Source organism: Salvia miltiorrhiza, chromosome 1 (genome assembly GCF_028751815.1).
Source record: "Salvia miltiorrhiza cultivar Shanhuang (shh) chromosome 1, IMPLAD_Smil_shh, whole genome shotgun sequence".
NCBI lineage: Eukaryota > Viridiplantae > Streptophyta > Magnoliopsida > Lamiales > Lamiaceae > Salvia > Salvia miltiorrhiza.
In genome coordinates this window covers 9256528-9265389 of record NC_080387.1, presented here as the reverse complement: position 1 = coordinate 9265389, position 8862 = coordinate 9256528, and positions in this window count along the sequence as shown.

The following is an 8862-nucleotide window of genomic DNA, read 5'->3' as shown; positions in this document are numbered from 1 at the left end:
GTTGTAGTGTAGGTTCTGGTTTTATATGGCGATACTTCCATCATTCATTTCAATTATCCCCTCGTTTTATATGGTTTGTCAGCCTATATTCATAAATGATGTGGTTTATTCAAATCACTTAGTATTTATGAAGATGTCGTTAGTTAGTGGAGTAATTTTTTAGAGTTCTAGTGTAGGCTATGGTTTTGTATGAAGATGCCCCTGATATACCTTTTTATCTCACGTAAAGATTCTTGCACCTGTGCCATCTCTATCGCCTTTTCTTAACATGTTTATCCGTATAATCGCAGATTCCATAGTCCGGATGGATGCACAGTCGTGCCTGCAGCAGGGGATGAAACTCTTAGGTTCTGGAATGTTTTTGGGAAACCCAAAGTAGCAAAGGCAGCACCAAAGGGCAAAGACAGCTACTCCAACTGCAGAGATTGAGCGAGAAAGAGCTCGGGATAGATCTTTGTCAGTTTTATACTTCCATACTTTCTTTTCATGTAAAGATTTGGCAAATTCTGAACTGAGAGTGTAAATTTTGTGTACATGGAGTCACAAAATTGTGACAAGATCTCGTCTAATAGTTTTTTTATAGTATATAAATAGAATAACATCTTTATTGATTTACTGTCAGGTTTGGGTAGAGCTAGTCACAAAATAGTCTTATAAAAAATTATTAATACTAGTCCGGTGCAATTCTTTTAAAGCTAGTATGCAATTAGAAGAGCTTTAAAATGTACTCCACCGAAATACTTATCTTGAGATTTAAATTACAGGGATAAAGAACAAGGATACCAAACATTAAGAGCACAACACATGCTTATAAAATGATATAAGAAAATAAAATCATATGCTGATAAAAAATATGAAAGTTGGTTTCCCAAGAGAAACAACACACTCAAAAAAATACTATATACCTATTATGGATCATCTAAATCGATGATTTTTTCACTTCTAGAGTTTGACTCTACTGGTAATAGTGCTTTAAAGTCATTGATGCCATCTAAAAAAGGAATATCCCACAACCTACAAAAATATTAAAACAACTATAGTTAAAAGAATGAATATGAGAACATTTTATTTGAAGAAAATTGTTGTAAATACCTGTACAAAATGATTGTCATTTACAAATCCAATGGATATTATCTGACATTGCGGATGCGGTGGTGAGATAGACCGCAGAGGAAGATATGTGCAACTTTGTTGTTTAGAAATAGAAACAAGTACCACATTATATCTTGTGGCAACCAAATGACCCATATCCGGCAAAGTCATCCAATTTTTATATGGAGCTGGAATCTTAAAATAAGATAAAGCCTCCAACAACTGAGCAACAAATTCCGCTGATCCATAGAACTTGGCATAATAAGATCGATGACGACTAACTCTTCAACTAAGTCTGCCTATATACAACAACAATGTCATCTATATACATTATGCGTAGATCACGTGAAACTTAAGACTATTCACCCTAACAAAAAAAAAGACTAAATAATATTTCGTTGCCCTTACCATCCAATTTTTGAAAACAAATTAAGATAACAAAAAGGTTTCGCCAGCCTTGCTCCATCAACTAGAATACACACGCAAAGCAAATTAAAGTAAAATCACACACTTATGTTCTTATATTTCAAACAATCCCAACGCAAATATCAAAAACTTAATAACTAGAAATCCAAATCAAGAATACCTTTCTGATTCAAATTCACAAAAAATATATACTAAATTCATTAGGGAAGAAAAATTTATACATACCTTCAAAATATGACTTTTTTCGTTTTCATAACTCTCATTTAAATTTTGCATCTTAAAAGCAAAATATCTTCAAACCCCAAGAAAAATAAATTGAAGATGATATTGAACTTTGTTCTTCCTTATGTTCATGTGTTTCTTCTTCCTGCGTCTGCTTCCCTGCGCGTCTGCTTCTCTGTTCTCTGCGTCTTTTATCAGTGTCTGTTCTCTGACGTGTTTAATTAAAATTTTGAGTTGGGGGCTATACTGATAGAGTTATTAGGGTTATTTATAAGTATTTTTAATATTAGAATCAAGATGGAGGTTATACGTGATTTATCTGTTAAGAGATTGTACACATTATTCTTCTTTTAAATTAATTTTTATAAATTTTAATTTATTATTAATTTTAAATAATCTATAAGGGTATAATAGTAAAATTATAATAATAATTATTATTTTTTTAATAGGGGCTATAGTGAGAAAATTGGGGGCTGTGTTTAAAATCACCCTTAATTCATAAGTATTAATTCATTCCACTAGATAATCAATACTGACTTACCCCTTTATTGCCGATGATGAGTCGGGGCTTGTATTTAGACTTATTAAATCCTCGTATTTAAAATATCCGACATCCATTAATTAATTAGAGCTCTAACAGCTTAAATTAATTAATCTTTTCGTAATCCTTAAGCAGTACCACTCAAACTTTATTATTGCGTCTGAACTTAATCAACCTGCAGGGTTTAACGCAATAAACCTTATTGAGCTCCTTAAGGGGATGTCATTATCCTATACCGGATACGGGTACTAATACAGATAATCAAATATCATATATTAACGGCTATCACCCAAGATACAGAGTACTCAAGTTACTATATAACTCTCACCCATAGTAAGTCAAAGTGATATAGGAATCAACATATATATTTGAAATCTTATTAATATTAAGATTCTATTAAGTCACCGAGATCTTGATTCTTCACTTATGTCAGATAGAAGAATACATCTCACTGTGATCCTGTCAATACGTTATGACGTATCAGTATAGACAAGTAGTCAAGACAAACTCCTTCCGTCTATACTGCAGCCTAAACCAACGACTCGTCCTAGAGTCATCTCGGTTGTGATCAGTTTATATCTCTTAAGGTTATTTCAATTATATGGTCTTCTGTGATCTACAACACACCATATAATCTACTTATATAGAGACAAAGGACATACATATGCAATCATGAACACAATCAGATAGGAGATAAAATAGTGAACTTAGGAAACATTGTATACAAGCATAAAACGTTCTTGCTTCCAGTATACAAATCCAACAATCTCTCACTTATACTAAAGCAAACTTTTAGTATAGAATGCGTCTATTTACCAATCACCTAACACTTCTCCCACTTATACTTAAAGTTTCCTAAGTGGGTTGGCATTAATCGCATTCCCATCTTTCAATGATCATTTGCGATAAGCCTTTTGTGAAAAGATTAGTAGGTTTCTCCAATATGTGAGAATTTATTCTATGAGCACATAACCTCGATTTACGAATAATCGTATAATTTGGTACTTACTCTCCATGTGTTTGACCCCTTGTGGTTCATGGATCCCTTAGAGTTTGCAACTGCACTTGAGTTATCACGAAGGTGATCCTCTCACGCAAACTAGAAATCACTCTTAGATCCTGGAGGTAGTGGTTAAACCAAAAAGGTTTTACCTCCCAAGAAAAACACATAGCTCGAGGTAATTATTCTTTGTTCCGGTCAGCCTGGAAATCCGAAATCGTATAATCAAAAAAGGAACTAAACTGTCTAACTGGTAAACTATCCTTATTCTCTAGTAATGGACTTGAGAATATAATTTACCACAGTTCAGTGTCCTTAACTAGGACTATATCTTACAACCATGCTAACTGCATAGCAAATATAAGATCTCGTACATAGCAATCCATACATGAAGCTATCTACTGCGGAAACGTAGAATACTGCCTTCATTTCCTCAACCTTAATAGGCATCTTAAGACTTATGTCTTTAGATAAATGAACGTCATAGCTCAAAGGTTGCAATCCTTTCTTGGCGGTATGCATACTAAAACGAGTATTCTCAGTATCAATGTAAGACACTCGAGATAAGCCCAACATCATTTTCTAATGATCCCTTATAACCTTGATCACAAAGATGTAAACTATACTCATTAGTCTTTCATCTGAAACTGTTCGGATAACCACTACTTTATGTCTGATAATAACTCCATATTGTCGCCAATTCGGAGGGTACTATCTACATAAAATGCAAGGTAAACCACGTCACCGATGACATGAGATGCTTCTCTCCCTCCCCCACGTAACCTTAAGGCTGCTGCACATAGATGCCCTACCTTCTTCAAGGTAATAGTTTTAGAAAAACAAATTTGACATCCATTTGCCAGACCTTGATGGTTTAAGTGAGCTGATATGAGTAAAATGGTTTGAATTCCTGAGCATAGAAACTGGCGAAAGAACATCATCATAATCTATACCCTCATACTGGATATAACCTTTCGCCACCAGTCTAGCTTTAAAAGCTACGACCTTGCTCATTCGGACTTATCATTCTCTTGTATACTCACTTGCAACCTATGGCTTTACGGCATATTGGTAGCAAGATTTTTCTAGTATACAACCCATAGTATTAATGGATTGCTCCATTGAGGTGTGCCAGGAATCTACATTCTCGTCTCCTACTAATTCCAAGTAGATATCTGGGTCGATTTTCTTATATTCACTACCAGGGACCGAATCTAAAGATTCTCCCAAGAACATAAATCGATCGGGTTGTCCGACAACCCTCCCACTGTGATGGAGTTGTGGTGGCACGTATATGTCAACAGTGTGTGTAGTGTCTTGTGGTACAAGCTCTTGCACACTTGGCTTGGGTTATGGAATCGCCTGTCTATTGCCTTCAATTTCTTGAAGCACAATATCTGACTTGGATGAATTATTATTCACATAGTCCACTTCTAAGAATCGTTTGTCATTGCTAATAACCATCTTCTGATTCTTTAGGACTAATTGCAAAGAAGCATAACTCATCATCGAACATATTTTTCCAAGAGTGACGTATTTCTTCTCTCCACCACACCATCTTATATAGGGATTACACGGTGTAGTAAACTGGGTTGGAATCCCAAACACTGACAATGAATCAGAAAAGATCATTCCTAACACATTATTGGCCCTTTATCCCCTTTGCCATGAATGACCCGGTCTCCATCTTTTCCTCTATACAGGATTCGCAGGTTCCAAATGGTACAACCTGGATTGAATCCAATGTACTATTTAGACACGAGCCTTTGGATCCTGTTATGATAGATGTGACCTAATCTAGGGTATCAATATATGTGTAAGATCCTCATGAGAGATTAGCCTTAACTTTTCTCTTTCTTTTGTTCGATGATGTAAATGCAATATAAAGGTATTTTGTAGACAAGTTATAGTATGAAGAGAGATGTTCAAAATAGCAGAATAGACAACTTTGTCATTTCTTATGATAGAAACACCGCTATCAAAAATGACATAAGATCCATCTATTCAAAATTTTGGAACATGATAAGGAACTCTCAAAAACTAAACTATGTCTTTAGGACTTAAAGACAAGTCTCCAATTGCAACAACTGCGACTCTAGTCACGTTGCCTATGAAGACAATCATCTCATCACTTTTCAGCTCCCTTGTCAGCTTAAAAGGCCATGCAAGGTGCAACAATCATTATTAGTTTTTCTCGTTATCCACTACTCACTACTGAATAGAAAACGAGCTGACATGTCTCAGTTACTACAGCAAGTGAAGTACCTTAATCCTTTGCCTTGAGTATTGAAAGAAAAATTCTCCTAATACTCAATCTTATCACACCACTACTCCCACTATTTCCTTTATCTTTCTTGCCCTTTGGACCTTTCTTCTTCCCATCTTTCGACGAAGAAGATGGCCATCCTTTGGCAATAACAAGTTCTTGAGATTCAGCATGATGCTAAGAGCATCGCCCATGCCTTGATGTTAGAGTTGCAAGATTTGTGACATTATTCTCATAATATAGCATTCAGCCATATTATTCGTCACATGCCACCTTTTATGCAGTTAATTTTTCCCATCAGTTGTCTCATGCTCGAACAAATAGATTGTGGAGTAGTAAGCAACACAAAAAAAAAAATTGTGCTAGTTTGTGATGAAGATAAACTCCAAAAAGCCTTTACATATATATATATATATATATATATATATAGACCGGTTAAAGACTTTTTGCAAGAATAAATAAACAGTAGGAGACATAGACATATCTGAAAGTAAACAATTAAACATGTAGGAACATGAAGCACATAATTTGTAACAATAATATTGTAACATTTTGATAAAACAATATTAATGAAACCTCCAACCGCTCAAAGAATCTCATGTGCAAGCCACGCTGTGTGGACGTTTACACACGAACTCCTCAGCCAGACTATTCACCTAGTCATTTAATTTCCATCCATGTCAACTTAACCTTTTGACAAAGGAAATTAATAGTTGGACTTTAACTAGACCATATCATAATCAAGAAGGGACTCCTCGGGGAGTTGTACATTGTACTTGATATGATATCTAATCAATGACCACAATTTAACCTTGATAATTAAATTCTCGAAATTGACATACTCACTCGGACCATGCCGCTTTCAATTTAATTTTCTTGGTTATCTTATTTAATTCCATTCTCCAAAGTACTTGTGAAAATTATACAAGTAAGCCACGCTGTGTGGACGTTTACTGCATAACTTCCACTACTTTAATGGATTTAAATATTTTTAATACAAACCTCATCTGACAAACTTATGAAAGAAAAAATATGAAGTAAGCCACGCTGTGTGGACGTTTACTCACATCGTCAATCACTTTGTCTAGAGACCGCTTGTGGAGGTCTACATAATTTTAAGTATAAACATTATTAAGTAATAACCACAATCTAACTTTGAAATTAAATTCTCGAATTTGACATACTCACTCGGACCATGCCGCATTCAATTTAATTTCTTAGTTATCTTATTTAATTCCATCCTCTAAAGTACTCGTGAAAATTATACAAGTAAGCCACGCTGTGTGGACGTTTACTGCATAACTCCCACTACTTTAATGGATTTAAATATTTTTATAGAAACCTCATCTAACAAACTTATGAGAGAACAAACATGAAGTAAGCCACGCTGTGTGGACGTTTACTCACATCGCCAATCACTTTGTCTAGAGACCGCTTGTGGAAATCTAAATAATTTTTAATCATCTATAAAATTATTAATACAGCTTAGTCTTTTTCTTTCAAAAGGTTTGATCATGCTCAACACATAATCCTAAACATGCTCATCTAGAACGCAACACGTAAAACATGCTCGCAGAATTCTAAAACATGCTTAAGAAAACGATAAACCTAGCATGCTTGTCTAAGCGCAGTTAATAAACACATATTAACAAGCAAAGACAAAACAACAAGTAAAGAGCATAAAGGATTAACACCACGACATGCAAAGAACAGAATAAAAAGATAAAGTTCTTCGTGACCCATTCGTGCAATCCCAATTCTAATCTATTACATTTAAAAAGTAAAACTCGGCCCGATCAACTCCATCAGGCACGTGTTGGAAATTAGGGTTTGAGCCCCCTAGGGTTTTTCGAAACTCGCGCCACCTAGGGTTTGGGACCCCCTAGGCACCGCCGCTACCCACGCCTCGACAGCAGCCAGATCAGCGCGGCAGCAGCAGCCTCGGCGCGCACAGCCCTCGACAGCGGGCAGACGACCGTGCAGCGCAGCTCTGGGCGCACAGCACACAGCGCGCAGGCACGCGCCCGCGCGCCGCCCCAGCACGCACGGCCCTCGCTCCCCAGCCCGACTCCAGCGCGCTTGCCTCCTCGGCAGGTCCCAGCACGGAGAGCAGTAGCGGCAGCGCGGCGCCTGACCAGGCGTGCATCGCACGGCGCGCAAGCGCACGCGCGCATGCAGCCCCGTCTGCCCCGGTCCCGGCAACAGCCGCCCAGCTCAGAAGTATGCGCGCGCGCCGTGGCGCACGGGGCTCGCGCAGTGCGCAGCCCTTCGTGCCCACGACGCCCGCCGCCTTCGTAGCCCTCCAACCTCCGTTCATTCGATGTTGATTCGTCGTCGTCTTCGTCTCGATTTTCAATTTTTACAGATTACAACGGAAAAACAAATACAATTTGAAATCCTAATCTAACCACGGATTTTCTCGTGGTGAAAAACGATTACAACATCAAAACAACGTATCCCACGAATCAACAAGCCACGAAGAACAACAGCAGATAAAAACAACGCATATTATTAATCGTACATAAATTAATAATAGAGCCAAGAAATTAATCATGGGCTCTGATACCAATTGAAGGAATATTAAACTGAATTAATACTCGATTTGCCCGAAGATCATTTCTTGGATTATTATTAATTTATCATACAACGATTAATCCCTAACATGCCCCTATGAATTTAAGTGCTGCACATTGGAGTTCAGAAATACCTGAAGAATTCAGAAGAATTCGTCAAATTCGCAGCTGAACAGACCAGTCAGCTTTAAGCCTTCGTTTGAAGCCTCAAACTTCCTCAAAACGTATTTTGCCCAGAAATATGACTTCTTCGTCTTCGAGAGAGCTTTCCGTGGCCACCTGTTTTGCCTGAATCGGAGTTCTGTGGAGAAAGTTATGACCGTTCTCCCCAAACTGCCAGAACTTGATTTCCTGCGAAAATCTGACTCCAGCTCAGATTCTCTGAACTGTATCCCGCTCAGTTCCCAACGTTGGATGGAAAACGAACTATGAGAACTCTCAGAGACAGTAGCCGCCTACTCAGTATTGTCGCCCCCCTCTGCTTTCTCAAAACCCTAATATTTGTGTGTATTTTTCCTGGGAGCAGACAGCTGTATTTATAGACAAAATACAGTCCTAGGGCACCAATAATTGTGATTGAGCGTCCCCTACTGTTTCCTGGGCTCAGGAGACTTTGGGCCAGTCCAGGGATCAGATACAAGGAATAAAGATGGGCCTCAAATGAATTAATTTCTATGATCAGCCCAGATCATAATTAATTCATAAGTATTAATTCATTCCACTAGAGAATCAATACTGACTT